The following is a 15834-nucleotide window of genomic DNA, read 5'->3' on the forward strand; positions in this document are numbered from 1 at the left end:
TTATTTTTTTGACCCCAGAGAAGCACATGGATAATGTAAGGTTGCTAAATTTCTCACAGTAGCTTTGAGAAGTTTCTATTTACTTTATTTTTTGATTGTGGATGAGGGCGCAGATTTAAAGTAATTGGAAAAAGAAGCAAAAGTGATATGAGGAGAAGCTTTTTGACACAGCAAGTGGTTAGGACTTGGAATGCACTGCCTGAGAGTGTGGTGGAGGCAGGTCGAATTGAAGCATTCAAAAGGGAATTAGACCGTTACCTGAAAACGAAGAATGTGCAGGGTTAGGGGGTGAAGGTGGGGGAATGGCACTCAGTGAATTGCTCATTCAGAGAGCTGGTGTAGACACGATGGGCCAAATGGCCACCTTCTGCGTTGTAATAATTCTGTGATTCTGATTTACGTATTTATTACTGATGTACTTAGGTCATTCTCCTGCCAGATTAGTGGGTGAATGGTGCAATAGGTTCCAACTCAGCTTCTGTTTTAACTGACTTTGGCTAGGGTGGAAGTAACGGCTTCTACAATTCACCACAGGACTCTGATGTGGAAGGAGAACTATGTCAGTCCAGGTCGTTATCTAAGAATCTTACTGCAATGTGTATGCTTGTGGGCACTGAATGGGAAGAGGATCTGTCTCAGCCTCTGCAGTTAAATAAGTTGCTAGCATTCAAATCTCGAGACTTAATACATGAAGAATTATTAGGGGATTACCAGCATCCATGACATCATTCCACAAGTAGTCAAAGGCTTCAGGAGACAACATTCGATGGGGAATAAAGGGAAAATATTGGATATTCAGAAGTGAAATTATTGCCTATTCATCCATTCTAGCATCTTTTAACTAAATTTTATTTGTTGGTTATATTTTATTTCTCCAGTATTCTTTTGTTGCAATGAAAATGAATTCCCCTTCCTTTCCTGAAAGCAGAGTGAACTCTCTTGTGACTAAACCTTGCAAAGTCTAAGACCAGGTTCTAGAAAGGCATCCGGGAACTGGTTTACTATGTGTTGTGTGAGTTAATATGGAATAATTCTTCATTATCAGTTATTCCGCCACAGCCTGAAACCTTTTTACAATGAACTTCATAGTTTATCGTCAGATAGTCTTAGGTCCTACTTTTTTTAAGGGCTTAGTTTCCTCTGTGTTACTTTTAGCTTATTAGTTTAAACACTCAAGTTTAGTTTTTATTTGCAACGTTCTGACAAAGCCACTGGAGCCATTATTTACCAGGAGGTGGGGAGGGAGCGCAGTTGTGAGAGGGATACCCGGAAATCCCGCCAAATTTAGTGCCAGGTCCTCATCGTCATTTTGGTATTCTGTTTCTGACGTAACAATTGGTCGGATGGACAAAATGGCCGACTGCCCTTGAGGAAAGCCAGTGGTAGGAGGCGGCAGCAGGGACTGTTGGGGATGTTCCCCAGCCATCAGGAAAGATCAGTGCTTGGTGTTGGGTGGAGGGTAGAGGTGGCCATTTGCAGCCAGGAGAGACCACAATTGGCAGAAGTTTACTTGAAGGGCAGGAGCACTGTTGCTCATCCTAGCTCACAGGGCATACTGTAAAAACCATTTACCTTCTGGAGTTGACAGGCCCCGTCTCCATTCAGCTTTTTGTTTTATTCATTCACGGGACATGGCGCGTCGCTGGCTAGGCCAGCATCTATTGCCCATCCCTAATTTCCCTTGAGAAACTGAGCGGTTTCCTGGGCCATTTCAGAGTCAACCACATTGCTGTAGGTCTGGAGTCACATGTAGGCCAGACCAGGTAAGGGCAGCGGATTTCCTTCCCTAAAGGACATTAGTGAACCAGGTGGGTTTTTATGACGATCAACAATGGTTTCATGATCATCATTAGCCTTTTTTTAATTCCAGATTTTATTGAATTCAAATTCCACCACCTGCCGTATAATGAAGTGTCCCACTGTGTTTTGCAATATTTTATTTTAATCCCCCCCACATCCGAGCCTCCGGCCCATCAGAGGAATTAGTATCAATCCCATTATCTGGTTTGTTTCAAATGGGTTAATAGCATTTTAGCAATGGACGTAGGGTTTTGTCATTACTGTATTAAAAGGAACAGATCTTGAATGAGCACCGTGGTGTAAAATGGGTAACTTCAATGGAAATAAAAACCAGGAGAGATGTAAAATGGCTGCCAAATCGCTATCACCGTTTTTACACTATCAAACAAAGTCTAGATGGACCACCAAGTGCGTAGCGGGAATTAAATCCCAAGTTCATTTTCCAGAGATACGGACAAAAAAAAGCTCTTGTGTTAATTGCCAAAGTTAGATATAAACTAATCAACCAAAATTATCATTGTCAATGGTTGGAAAAGTGAGTAAAAATTGTAGTAAGTGTGATCAGTGCAGCCCTAAAGATTTTTGTTGAAAAAGTGGAGTCCTGCTGTAAATGTAAAAAAATTATAAATCAGTTCATTTTATAGTTATGTGCCACTTGACCAAGATTTCGACATTAGTGTTTAAATGCATGAAAACAGATGTGTGTGCCCCAGAAATGAAGAGCAGGACAGTTGACCCGCAATGAAAATAAGAAAGCAAATAAACTAGTTTTTACAACCTTTTTAATTAAGGTTTATTTTGTTTTTACCACACGTGTTTGCTGTGAGGAGCACTGCGAGCTATCCACCAATTGTTTCCATCCCATGGTGCTGCTTATGTCACTGACTGAAAGCACAAGGCTTGCACAGCTTCAATCCTTCATTCCCTCGTGGGTTGTGCTTGTTGAAGTCCAAGAACCCACTATACAAGAAGAAGTAACACAACACAACGTGAAGTACACGTGCAAAAAGGTACCCACTGGGCAGGATACGGTCTGAACTTTTCCTGTTAGAATTGCATTGTTTTCCTGCTTTAAAACCCATCATGATTTGGCTGCCAGTTTATTTTTGTTCCAGATGTGTCAGAATTTGTGATCGGCTGGTTATTTTTGCAAAATTTAATACTAGCGAAGAGCAGTGCAGCTCTGCCATGGCCATATACATCTGATTTAGGGGCCTCTTGAGACTTGGTGGCACAATGCATTGAAACAGTAACACACTGAACCACGGATTACTGGGACACAGGGCTGGATGGAGTCCTGCACTTCTTCAGAAGGAGCATAGATCAAAGGCCAAGGGTGGAATCTCATGCTCTCGCTGGTAGTGAGCTTCGAGGTGAGAAGGGTATTAACTTAGGCAGGGCGATGGCGTACTTGAACCCCACCCCCTTTCTGCCTCCGCCAGGATTAATTTCTGGGCGGGAAGGCCCATGGTCAACATAGGCCTTCCTGCCCTGCCACCAACTGAGGCCCTTAAGTGGCCAGTTAATGACCACTTAGGGGCCTCGTCCCTCGGCCTGAGATTAACCCAGCTGCAAGTGGGCCTGTCGCCATGCTGTGTGCACGACAGGTGAACCTGCGCAAGCTGCTTGTCACCTTGCTCAGGGGCGGGGCCCTCAATCCAAGGCCCTGATCGAGGGATTGATCATCAGGGATTGGCGGTGGGGGAGGGCGCGCTGGAAGCCACCCCATCGCCATTGCTTCCAACCCCCTCCATTATTTCCCTGTAGCCTGGGCCCTCTGCGATCCAGCATGTTTCCATCCCGCAGCAACCATGGTCTCCCCAGTCGCACTGCTGAATGCAAAAACTGCCGGCTTCTGATTGGCCGGAGGCTCTCGCTAGCTGGGTCTTGATTCCAGGGGAAGGCCTGTCAGTGGCCTCACCGCTGCCTGATTGGCTTGTGGTTCGGTGGGCCTTCCCAAAAAGCGGCAGTGCAGGTCTCACGCTGGCTCCCCAGCCGGCAAGAGAGACCCATGATGCCTCTGGAAGATTCCGCCCTAAATCAAGTCATTTTTACAGTATATTCAAAACCCACATCGCAAAGGTCTGGAACAAATCGCTTACCCATTGTCTCATGCTGAGCCTGAGAGACTTTAAAAGATGTAACAAAATAACTTGTGAATTTGAAGGAGAGAAGAAAGACCTTGGAAAGGAAAAGAGCTCCTTAGTATTGTAGTTTGAGGAGAGGTTGAGAGGAGAACTAAGCTGAAACTTTCTGCATTGAACAGTTAATTTTGAAGGCTGTTGTAACTTTTTGCTTTTGAATTTTCTTTATGAATCTACCAGTGCACATATCTTATTCATGGCACCCAACACAACTGCTTGAGGCAGTTTTTGATTGTGGGAAAGTTCAGTGTGATGTACCTTTAGCGTGGTGGTAAGTTTTGAACTCTAGTGACTTTAGCTGGAATGGCTGCTCATTGTCATTAATATTCCCTGTAACTTTGAAACCCTTTCATCAGCTTTAGGGTTTCTTCTTGAGACAGGGAGTGTGGCACGTTGGAAATACGCCATTCAAGTCTCTTGCTATTTGCCGGGTGACCCAATGCACCGCATTTTAACAAAAATACAACAGGAGTGCAGCCAGCTATAGACTTGTGGTTCTCTTGTCATTAGCTGTACTCTGTTGTGTAAATGATCCAACATTTAAGAAACAGATGGTATCACTGTCCATGAAATCGTGGGTGCATTACTCAGCGATTGAATGAGATCTCCTGTTTCAACAAAATGAATGAAAGAAGACCAATCCCGCGTGTTTGTGTGGCAGAGCGAGCAGGTCTTTTATTTTACATTTCAAGTCTATGGCACCCAATGGAAATGCTTGAGAGAGAAAACAGTATACAAAAGTCACACTTCCAAAGCAGGACATTATTTTAAGGTCAGTATAAATGCCCAACTTTCAACTGAGGCCTTTCAATTTCCTTTGTCAAGGTTGAAGTTTTTAAGTCATCCTAACCCGTCCACCCACACATTGCTGGCCTACACTGGCTCCCCATCTGCAGCACAAAGATTTCAAAATCTTCACCTTTTTTTTAACCTAACCCTCTGAGGCTTTGGCTTCATTCCATCCCAATTTGGTAACTTCCTCTTGCATTATGTTCCAGCTGCATTTTCCATCCCTTAACTGGTCCCTACAAATTCAGTGACATGGCCTCAAGGTATTACATCTTGCATTCTGGAATTCAACCCCCAAATCACTCCATCAATTACTACTTATCACCTCATCTTCAAAAGAATACTTCCCTCTTAAGACAGCAATGCCCCTATTAATTTAAATGACTTGTACAATGACAGTGAGTTAATGGCTAGCTAAGGGCACCCTATAGCTGATAGTAAGGTACTTATGGAGCATTGTGTAACTTGTACAATGTAAAAGAAAAGTTAGACTTGCTCACACACAAAAACAAAAATTGCTGGAAAAACTCAGCAGGTCTGACAGCATCTGTGGAGAGAAAGACATAATTTAACATTTCGAGTCCATATGCACGCGAAAGAGCACAGACGTGCCTCAGGGAGATTTGTTTAAGTTTAAAATTTCTAAATAAAGTATTTGAAAACTTTTAAAACATGTCTCCTCATGTGACAGTGTCACGTGAGCTGGGACATATAAATGATTTTATAAAAAAAATTTTATTGAATTTTTAAACACTTCATGAAACCTCATCCCGTCCATGGATGAGGCTCCATAAAAAATGCAAAGGCCGCCTTGGCTCTTCGCCTGCCCGCCAACCTTAAGGTTGGATGGGCAGCTCATATAATTGTTTAAATTAGTTTTTAACAGGCCTTAATAGGCCTTTGACAGTTCGGCGGGCACGTAGCCGACCTGGCTGTGTGTCCGCCGAACTGAAAATCTAAATGACGCGCGGTGATGTCGGGACGCCCGCCTGACGTCACCACGTGTCATTTTACGCGACGGCAAGCGGGCCCCGCCCCCCCACTCGCCGACCAGAGATTTCAGCCCCAAGTGTTTTTTCGTGTGTGGACTTCTTGTATCTCAGGAGATTCCTATCAGCAAGAACAACTGACTGACAGAGTCGTTATCTGCCTTTTGCCCCAGGCTGCAATTTCTGTAGCAGTAAACTGACATGAATGCAAACTGAGGAATTCCCCTTCCACTTATGATTTCGAAATTGGAATGGGCATGCCAGTCATTCTTTGTGGCCTTTGCACAACCGGCTCGAGTGGATTTAGTCACTGTTTGTACCTGGTACGCAGGCTATTTCAGTGAAAACCCTGAGAAATGATTGTAAACAAGGCCGCCTGTTTTCAGATTCTACTGCACAGTTTTGAACCTCACCAAAAAATACTCACTAAAAGCATAGAAACATTTTTTATAAAATATCACCATTTAAAATAAATGAGGGAGAGGGCAAATATTACCGTTACACCTTGTAATGTATTAATTTATTAACCATATGCTTACAGATGGTTAATATATAGAGAAAATGCATGTAAGTAACATGTGATCCCGTGCATTCCGAATAAACATGTATGTGATGCAACAAGTTGCATCCAGGGTGTGTGTGTGTGTGTGTGTGTGTGTGAAGTGTACATGATGGGGTGTGTGTCTGTGTGTCAAGGAGTTGTGTGTGAGGGGTTGTGTAAGGTATCAAGTTCTGCCTCTGTTTCTGCAATGGCTAATTAGTGTTAATATTATTTAAAAGGAGATCTGTTCCCTAATGGCTTTGTTGATGAGAAGCAGCCCCTGGCTAAGTACTAAATCCTATGGACAAAGAAGTCCCAGCTTTGACTTCTTGTCTGTGCTGATCCCAGCTAAGACAGCAGTAGGAATGTTGTAATAAGCCCCAGTGAGGGAAGAGAAAATCATCACTCCTCTTCATGATGGTCATTCAGTGACTTCTGCTGAGAAGGGTGGATGTCAGCGAGGCGATAAGTGACTCGAAAGGTCAACTGTGTTCCTCTCCGCAGATGCTGTCAGACCTGCTGAGTTTTTCCAGCTAATTGTATTTTTGTTTAGGTGATAACAGGATCAGCTGTGATACCCCTGAATTACCTATAGATATTCACTGTCTAGGTTAACAATGAACACTTTGGTAAGGTACGTGGATCTGTACATGAGGTGTATGGATCTGTACCTTAGCAAGAGTCAATGCCTTTACTAAAGAAAGAGGGGATATTTGAGCAGGGGCAAGGATCACTTGTGGAGTTCACATTCCCGTGGCAGCCTACACTTTTACATGCATGTTGTAGCCTGGAGCTATGAATAGTGATGGGAGAGGCTCCGACTTTTTTTCCATCACATGGCTGACCAGGAACTTCTAGAAATTTGGGCTGGGGCAAGGAAGTAAAATTGATGTACACTCTGGATCAGAAGTCTTGCAGCGCAGTGGTTGGCGTTCTTGGCTCTGAGTCAGAAGCTCTGGGTTTAAATCCCACCCCAGGATTTGATGACCTAGGAAGGTGCATTGGTTAGAGCAGGTGAAAGTGCATGTTTCCAGAGCAACTCGGACTCCACGAGCGATCTGTAACACACCGCATGTTCGGTATCACAAGAACTCTAATTTTATGAAATGATTCAATCCACATTGAGATCAGGCCCCTTGTGGACCATTCAGAGGATGTGGTACTTGAGAGGCATTTAAATATAACAGTTGCATGTTCTATTTTTACTTAATGCTTTGGTGTTCTGCTGACTATACTTTTCTTAATCAAGTTTGGCTGTTGGTGTGTGTAACAGCAAACATTCTCTTACGGAATGTCCTGTGAGAGAGTTGTATAACACACTGTTGTCAGAGTGCTGCATACCGCATTGCCTTTGTACAGTGAAATCTAGCTCGTTTACAAATCTGCATGGACCAAGTATCCAGTTTTTTAAAAAAAAGAATAGTGCAAATTCTAAATTCTGTGCTGGATCAAACCCACCAGAAGGCCTAACTGTGGGGGTGATTCACTTAGGGTCTGGCTGAATCAATGTTACAGCATAAACTCCCAAGAGGTTCAGTGTTAAATTAATAACTGCTGTAACCTCCACAATGAAGAGTGTTGATTTTGTAATGTGTGTTGCAAATAATTATGGTGAGACCTACACGGACACCTTGCAGGGAAAGCATCAAAGACTGGGTGAGGAAAAAGCCCCATGTTGTACATCAAAAACACTGCAGAGGTACCCCACTGAGAGTTTATAATGTAAAGTGGGTAGCTGCAATCTCACCATTGGAGTCAGGACTACCAGCCAGGATTAAAGGTCAGCACAAACAGCTTTCACATTGCCATTGGTGCCACTGGCTTCAGGTGTGTGGGCTCTGAACACCAGGGGGAAATCCTAAAGTAACATTTTTTTTGTGCCTTTTGTCCTCTGATGTTCCCCACATTACCTTTCAATCAGCTGCTGGCCAGTTTGCCTTTGCCCAAAGATGTGATTGCAAGGGCAAGGGATCAACTCTTCACATTTACTTTACAACTGTTGGTCTTAACCTGATGCCAGATCCATAAGCCATGATTTTCAACAACAACTACATCTTGGATTTACTATAGCACCTTTAACCTAATGAAACATCCCACAGCACTTCACAGAGGCAATATACAACAAAGCATGACACCAAGCACATAAGGAGATATGAAGGCAGATGACCAAAAGCTTTGTCATAAGATAGGTTTTAAGGAGTGTCTGAATGGAGGAAAGTGAAGAAGAGAGGCAGTGTGGTGTAGGGATAGAATTTTAAAGCATAGTGTTTGAGATTGGCCACCAATTGGGATGCTTAAGAGGCCAGAATCTCAAGGCAGAAGATGCCAGGTGTTCCCTTGTGGGGCCCAGAAGAGAAAAACCAGCTCCTGTTGGTCTTCAAGGAAACCTACAAAAATTAAAATTTTGAATAACACAAACTGAGCGTGGATGTGGTGAGACCCAGGTTGCTGCCATTTTAACCCACTGAGCACCCTGTGCCCATCAGTGGCTTAAATTTGGGGCACTAGTTTTGTAGAGTATGCAAACTTGTGCAGTTCTCACAGCGTAGCAACATCAATGTGCCTGTTTCCCCAAGTTCATGACAAATCCTTAACAAATTTCCTAATCTGGTGACAAAATTGCAGAGCCATGAAAGTGCGAATCAGCAATTTGGCGATAAAGATAAGGCAGCTGCTTTTAGTTGTTTAAAGACTTGGAGCTGCTGCATCAATGTCATTCTCCTGTGTCCTGAACCATCAAATATAAAAGCATCTCGTGATGCTATACGTTCCAGTTACTTGGTGACTGATACTAAACAATCCAGCCAGAGAAAGGAGACGGGGCTTTTGCAATCCTGAAATGCAGAATCACTTCCAAAAGTAGTCAGGACTTTTTGCAAACAAACACTGTTGGTGAGATTTCTTGGATGGTAAATACACCCACTCCAATGTGCCACTATCAAATTATCCACAGGAGACCTTCAGAGTATGAAAGGACAGCGAAAATCCTGTTTGTTGCCTTTGTTCTTCCTTCTGTGGTCTTTTGACACTTAACAGTGTGCAAAAGATGTTGCGATTAGTACTTTGACAGACTGCTGGGTGACAACCATGTAGAGAGCTAATTACTAGGGAGTGAAGAGGTAGTTCTTCCAATTAAGTGTGGGGAGCTGAGATACCAATGTATCTCTTCTTCACAGGTCTGATATTCCGCCGGTACATTTTGTTTAATACAGACTGCATTCTATCCTGCTCACCTACAGGCACTGATGCACACTGGGCTATGCTTTCAAGAATTCCTTGAGCTCTCCAGTCCCACGCCATTCATCATGTGGCAGAATTGGCAGTGTGTGTTGGAAAGCTATTGAACCACAGAGGGCATCGCTGTTGAGGCCAATCCTATTTTCACCAGGCATCCAGTCACCTGAGTCCACTCACAATCCAGCAGGATCTAATTCATAGTAACAAGGAATGGAGGCAACCCTAGTTTTATTTTGTTCTCATATTTGAAGCAGCATGGAATTTATATATTATGTATTTGAATATAAATCATTGTTTTGAACCCATAACTCATGTTTTAAAGCTCTTGATGTTGGAGATCTTTTCAATTATTCCCTGTTTCCTCTGTAAGGAAAAAAGAGGATTGAAATGTTTTCAGTGATGTGCATCTTTTCTGGTGAAAATGAGAGCTGACAGATCCAGTCAACCTAGAGCTCGCTCTTGCTATAACATAATTTTATTACAACTCAAAAGTGGCCACATATCAAGAACTACTCACAGTTCAGACTTTTGGCTTCTCAACTTAGAATGTGGAGTGCTCCTACTGGGATTATGGGCCATTAACTATGCGGAATGTGTGCATGTATCAATACAGTGCCTACATATAATGTACATAAAAATTTATTTTTTATATGGTATTCTGGATTTATTTTGAGCTTCCAGCAAAGCTTTCCCTTTACTGTGTCCATTGTATTCATTAAAATCTATGGGAAGCCTGATGAAAATGTTCAGGAATGTAGCTGTGTGACTTGTGTAGGCACATATGAATCTGATACTTATTATAAAACATGCAACAGAGCTCTTTGGGCAGGCTCATTGTAATTTAATAGCTGTTCAAATGCACAGGGGGCTAGTTTCCCCAGATACTTTAGGCACTATGAGGTGGTCACGTTGGGGTCTTGAGCTGTAACCTTTGGTTTCCCTGCCTTTTGCACAAGCCATGAATTTGATAAAGGAGTTTAAGCAATGTTGGAACAATTGCCAAGGGGATGATTAAGGCTCTGATGATTAATTTAATGGACTCCTAATGCCATGGAGATGGTTTGTACTGCAGCATATTTTTTCAGGTACCAGTTCCCTTGGTCCCTTACCCAAGTGGTCATTCTCCATTTGGAGGTCTAGATGGTGAATGAAGGCGGGTATCACAGCTATTCCTGTTGTATCAGGGTGTATGAGAAAATAATACGGGAGATATTCCCTGAATACTTTGGGTGATAAAGGGGTGGTCAGATGAGGTCTTAAGCTGAAGTGCTAGTGCTGGTTTAGCACAAAATACCATCTTGGTAAAGAAGTTGAAGCTTGTATTAGGAACATCCTGGAGGATCACTAAGAAACTGATTGCCATTTAAAATTCCGGCTAGTGCTTGTTAAAGAGGCTTCATGGCATTTTAGTGATCAACATATCAACTAATGCCCACTCTGAACAGCAACCAGCTGTTTGGGAGTAAACATGGCATCGTTATCAGCTTCAAGCACTGGTGATAGAAATTTACTCAACATTTCATGTTAACTTGTTGCTGGAGCTGTGAAGAGGAACTCGGAAACACATCAGCTGACTTTCTAGGATGCTTTGTCAAGACTTCACCAAGGCTCAAGAAACATTTATTTTGGAAATACTCTCAAGGCTTCACTTTAAAACAGTGCCTACTCTACCTTATTGGATGCCTTGTCGGAGTCACCAGGAGAAAGGGAGTTCTTGGTTGTGGACATCTTTCTAGGAGTCCCTCTTGGTCTGGACAAGAAATGAGAGGGATGAGGCCAGACAGAGTAGCACCAGCTGCTTCAGGAGAGAGGGACAGGATGGTGAGTTTTGTGCCCTTCTCCCCTACAAGTGTAGGACATTACTGCTCCTGTGGACCTCTACCAGGACTTTCTGTACCACATCTGCAAATCTGTGCATCTGTGTCTGAAATTGAAGACGGTTGATGAGAAGAAACCAGCTCCCAAGAAGGGAGACGAGAAAGCCTTAAAGAAACCCTCAGCAAAGGGCGGCAAGAAGTGGTGAAGATCGAGGAAGGAGAGTTGCTCCATCTACATTTACAAAGTGCTGAAGCAGGTTCGTCCCGATCTCCTCCAAGGCCATGAGCATCATGACCTCGTCCGTGAGCGATATTTTCGAGCGCATGGCAGGTGAGGCTTCCCGCCTGGCCCATTACAACAAGCGCAGCACCATCAGCTCCCAGGAGATCCAGACCGCCGTGCGCCTGCTGCTGCCCGGGGAACTGGCCAAGCACGCTGTGTCGGAAGGGACAAAGGCATCAACCAAGTACACCAGCTCCAAGCGAAACTCCACAATGGACTGAAAAACACATATCCATCAGTCCCCTGTGTCATCCTGCTGTGTACCAGCCAGAGCACTCCACACCTTTAAAGGCAGTGTAAGAGTTCAGCCCACATATACTGCTCCTTTAAAATGATATCTTGAGTGCTAAACCTGCAGATTTCTATTTTAGCTCCTCCTGGCAAGTTCAAATTATATAGTTGGCAATTAGAACCAAATCTGTGCGCTAATTCCAGACTTTCAAACAGCTTAATCTTATTAGCTCTCCATTTTTGTCCAAAATAGGCCCCCATTGTTTTCTTGGTGACTTTAAAAAAAACTCTGATTCTAGTTTATTATCAGTCTTGTCTCAGCTTTAAGATTAATCTGTTTCATTGATATATAGATTGGATTAAAGGACTTTGGAGTTTGTTGAATGTAGGTTCTGCAGATCACTGCTTAATATCCTGCCTGGGGATTTTTAATCAAATATGATCTTTGCTGATTATTCATAACCAGAAAGGCACTTGAGGGTTGATCTTAGCCAGAATCATCACTTCTCCGTCTATTTGGTATTCCAGTCTTCATGTGATCTTAGCACAGAGAGACCCATGAATTGTGCTTGTTTTGGAATGAGTTTAAACCCTTTCCTCAGGGTTCACTTCTCGTGCTTGTAATGCTACTCCATTTATGTTCTGTACTTGTGGCAGTTGTCACTATTTGACAATTGTTGATGCCTTGTGGTTTTCCCCCTTTATTGTTATGTTTTTCGTTTGCTAAACTTGACTTTGACTGTTACAGAAAGCTTTAAGTTCTTATTAGCAACCGGATTGGTGGTGGTGTATCACAGCTCACTCAAGGAGGCCAACTGGCAACATGCGCTTTTACATGCATGTTATAGTCTGGAGCTATTGATGGTGATGGCAGAATCTCCAACTTTCCTTCCATCACATGGCTGAGCAGGAATCTCCCGCTCTTACTGCCTGCCATTGGTGTGTGTTGGAAGGATTTGTAGGTTGCTATTCGACCTGTTTGGCTGCATTATGAACGCACCTTCTTTCGGCCATCAAGTACCCGAACCTGGAACTTCTAGTTCAGAGGTATGGATGCAACCCCCTGTGCCACAAGACCTCCCTAATAACCGGATTAGGGCTGCTCGGTGGCTGAATGGTGTACAGATCAGGATAGCCCCAGGTCAACCCACGACTGGTACTGAGTTAATTGGTCTCAGCTAGAGTAGCTTTTAGGGTGCTCCAATTTACCTCGGCATTCCTGGATTTCAGAGTAGGAAAACACCCAAGATTTCTGCTGTCAATCAACATCTGGCGACATGGAATTGGCCTCAAATATGAAGAAAGAAAAGAATGACTTGCATTTATATGGCATTTTTTACAACCTTAAGACGCCACAAAGCACTTTACAGTCAATAAAATTTGAGCACAGGAAGGTCCCACAAACAGCAATCTAATCATGACCAGATAATTCACTTTTCCGGTAATGCTGGTTGAAATACTGGCAAAAGCTTTCTTTGAAGTAATGCCATAGGATCTTTTACATCTACCTGAGAGGGCAGACATTTTGCCTGAGAGACATAAACTCCAACAGTGCAGCACTTCACTAAAGTGTCATTTAGGATTATAAACTCAACACTCTGGATGGTTCTTGGAACTCACAACCTTCTGCCTCAGAGGCAAGGGAGCTACCAGCTAGCAACATCAGTGGGGGAGGAGTAGTAAGAGAAAAAGTTAGAAAAACAGAAGAATGCTAATAGCCTAGCAGGTTGTGAAATGATAAACTAATCCATGTCATGTAAAGTAGGGCAACTGGCCCTTCTTTGCTTCTGAGTTCAGGTGTGTACATGATCTGGACTCGTTAGTTAGGATAATTTTTCACTTCTGTCATTGTTTCAGATGATTATTACCAACTGTAATAAAGAAAGGAAACTTAGATGCACCAGCAAATCAATGGAAAATAAAGTTAAGCTGGATGTAAAATGGGTAGCCAAATCATATCAGTTTCCTGCTGCACAGATCAGATTAAAATGACCCTAGCCATCTTCAAGTAAATACCTTTGTTGTCAAGTCCCAGACAGCAAGGCTGCCTCATCTTTAAAACACACATTTCATATCACTGCATACATATCCACATCAATAGCTTCTCGAGAACTGTGCAATCATAGTGCACAAAATATGCAGACGTTATGTAAGCTTTTGGGAAAAAAAAGCAAAGAATGTTATTTGAGTGTTCCACACCATAGATGAGAATCTCCCATCATGCACCCTTTTATAAATCTGTACAAGAATGCTGAGGTGGAGAGGACTGCATCTGACAAGAATGACAAACTTGCCTTATTTCTGAGATCTCAGTCTATTGGTGACGAGAATCAAACTGCTGAATCCATTGCAAGAGCAGCTGGCAGAAGTCAACACTGTGTCTCTGGAAGCATTTTGGTGCCTTTGGAGGCACTTGTGACACATCATTTATGTTAAGGAATTAATGATGTGCTCAAATTGAGAAAGATGGGCCAGATAATGGCCTCCTCCACCTTCCATTTTGTCTCAAAGGCCTTACATCTTTAGGCCTCAGGCTTGGCAAAGGCTCCCCTTGTTTTCTTCAGGGCTCTTCTGTCCCTTTAAATTCTCAGCCACCTCTACTGATGCTGCAGCGGCCCTTTAGCTGCAGCACCACGGGAATGTTCCATTGTTAGCACTGGCGGGTTCTCTCTTGTGACGGGGTGTATGTTTAGTGACCTTCTCTCCCACCCCAACACAAAGAAATGTGTCCAGATAGTGCAAAGAGGCAAAGTCAGCCTCAAATGTGCCAGAACGTATTGGCAGAAGTTGGAGTCATGGAGCAATAGTGAGGAGAAGCATCACCAGATACTGTAGTCTACAGAGCTAAGTATGTGAACATCTCAGAAAGCCTTAGAGTTGAAGAGATCAGGATTGGTTGTGAGGGAATAAGTCAGAAGATTCTAGAGTTTGGGCTGATGAGAATGAGTGAATTTTCATTATTAGTGCACTGAACCAGCCTTATTATCCTCTTTTTTGTTTTCTCCAGTTGTAAGATAATATATTCTAAGTTTAAAAAATGTCCAGTTTCAACTGATTCTAATAAACTGTTTGAAAGTTTTGGTTGCTGCAGACATTCTTTCATCATCTGATTTTTAAAAAGTCTTTAAAGCTTGTTTAAAATGTGCATTTTGAAATATGAATTGCATACAGCAAATTCTGACAACATCCTTGTTGACCCTGATCTTCTAAATAATTTCACATCAAAGCAATGAAAAAGAATTTAAAGCAAACACTACAATCATATTTTTGGTTTTTGAAATTTAAAAATGCATTTTTTAATGATATAGCAGTCCACATGTAGAGTTTTGCATGACTGGAAAGTGTCCTGGGGATTTGGGCCTAGAGGCCTGTGCACCGCATATGTGTATTTCCCTAGTACATAAGAACATAAATAGGAGTTGGAGTAAGTCATTTGGCACTTTGAGCCTGCTCTGTCATTCAGCAAGATCATGGTTGATCTTCTACCTCAACTACACATTCTCGTACTATCCCCATATCCCCTAATTCCATTAGTACCCAAATGTTTTTTGACCTCTACCTTGAATATACTCAATGACTGAGCATCCACACCACTCTGGGGTCGAGAATCACAAAGGCTCACAACCCTTTGAGTGAAGAAATTTCTCCTCCTCTCTAGTTCTTGATGGCCAACCCCTTATTCTGAGTCTGTGACTCTGTGTTCCAGGTTCCCCAGCCAGGGGAAACATTTTTGCCCTTTCGAGCCCCTTAAGAATTTTATATGTTTCAATGAGATCTCGTTACTCTAAACTCCAGAGAATATAGGCCTAGTTTACACAATCTCTCTCCAGGGGAAAATCCCCTCATCCCAGGAAGCAGTCTAGTGAACCATCGTTACACTCCCTCTACGTCAAATGTGTCCTTCCTTAGATAAGGAGACCGAAAGTGTACACAGTGCTCCAGGTGTTTCTTCACCAATGACTTGTATAATTGTAGAAAGACTTCTTTACTCTTATACTCTAAT

General features: G+C 42.8%; 1 protein-coding gene across 3 annotated transcripts in view; it reads left to right on the plus strand.

Annotated features, from left to right (window-relative positions):
• The window catches only part of gas7b (growth arrest-specific 7b), a 418502-nt gene that overhangs the window by 76394 nt on the left and 326274 nt on the right, over positions 1-15834 (plus strand). The gene's annotated exons all lie outside the window — the stretch shown is intronic.

The sequence above is a fragment of the Cetorhinus maximus genome, chromosome 24 (assembly GCF_964194155.1).
Source record: "Cetorhinus maximus chromosome 24, sCetMax3.hap1.1, whole genome shotgun sequence".
Classification (NCBI taxonomy): Eukaryota; Metazoa; Chordata; class Chondrichthyes; order Lamniformes; family Cetorhinidae; genus Cetorhinus; species Cetorhinus maximus.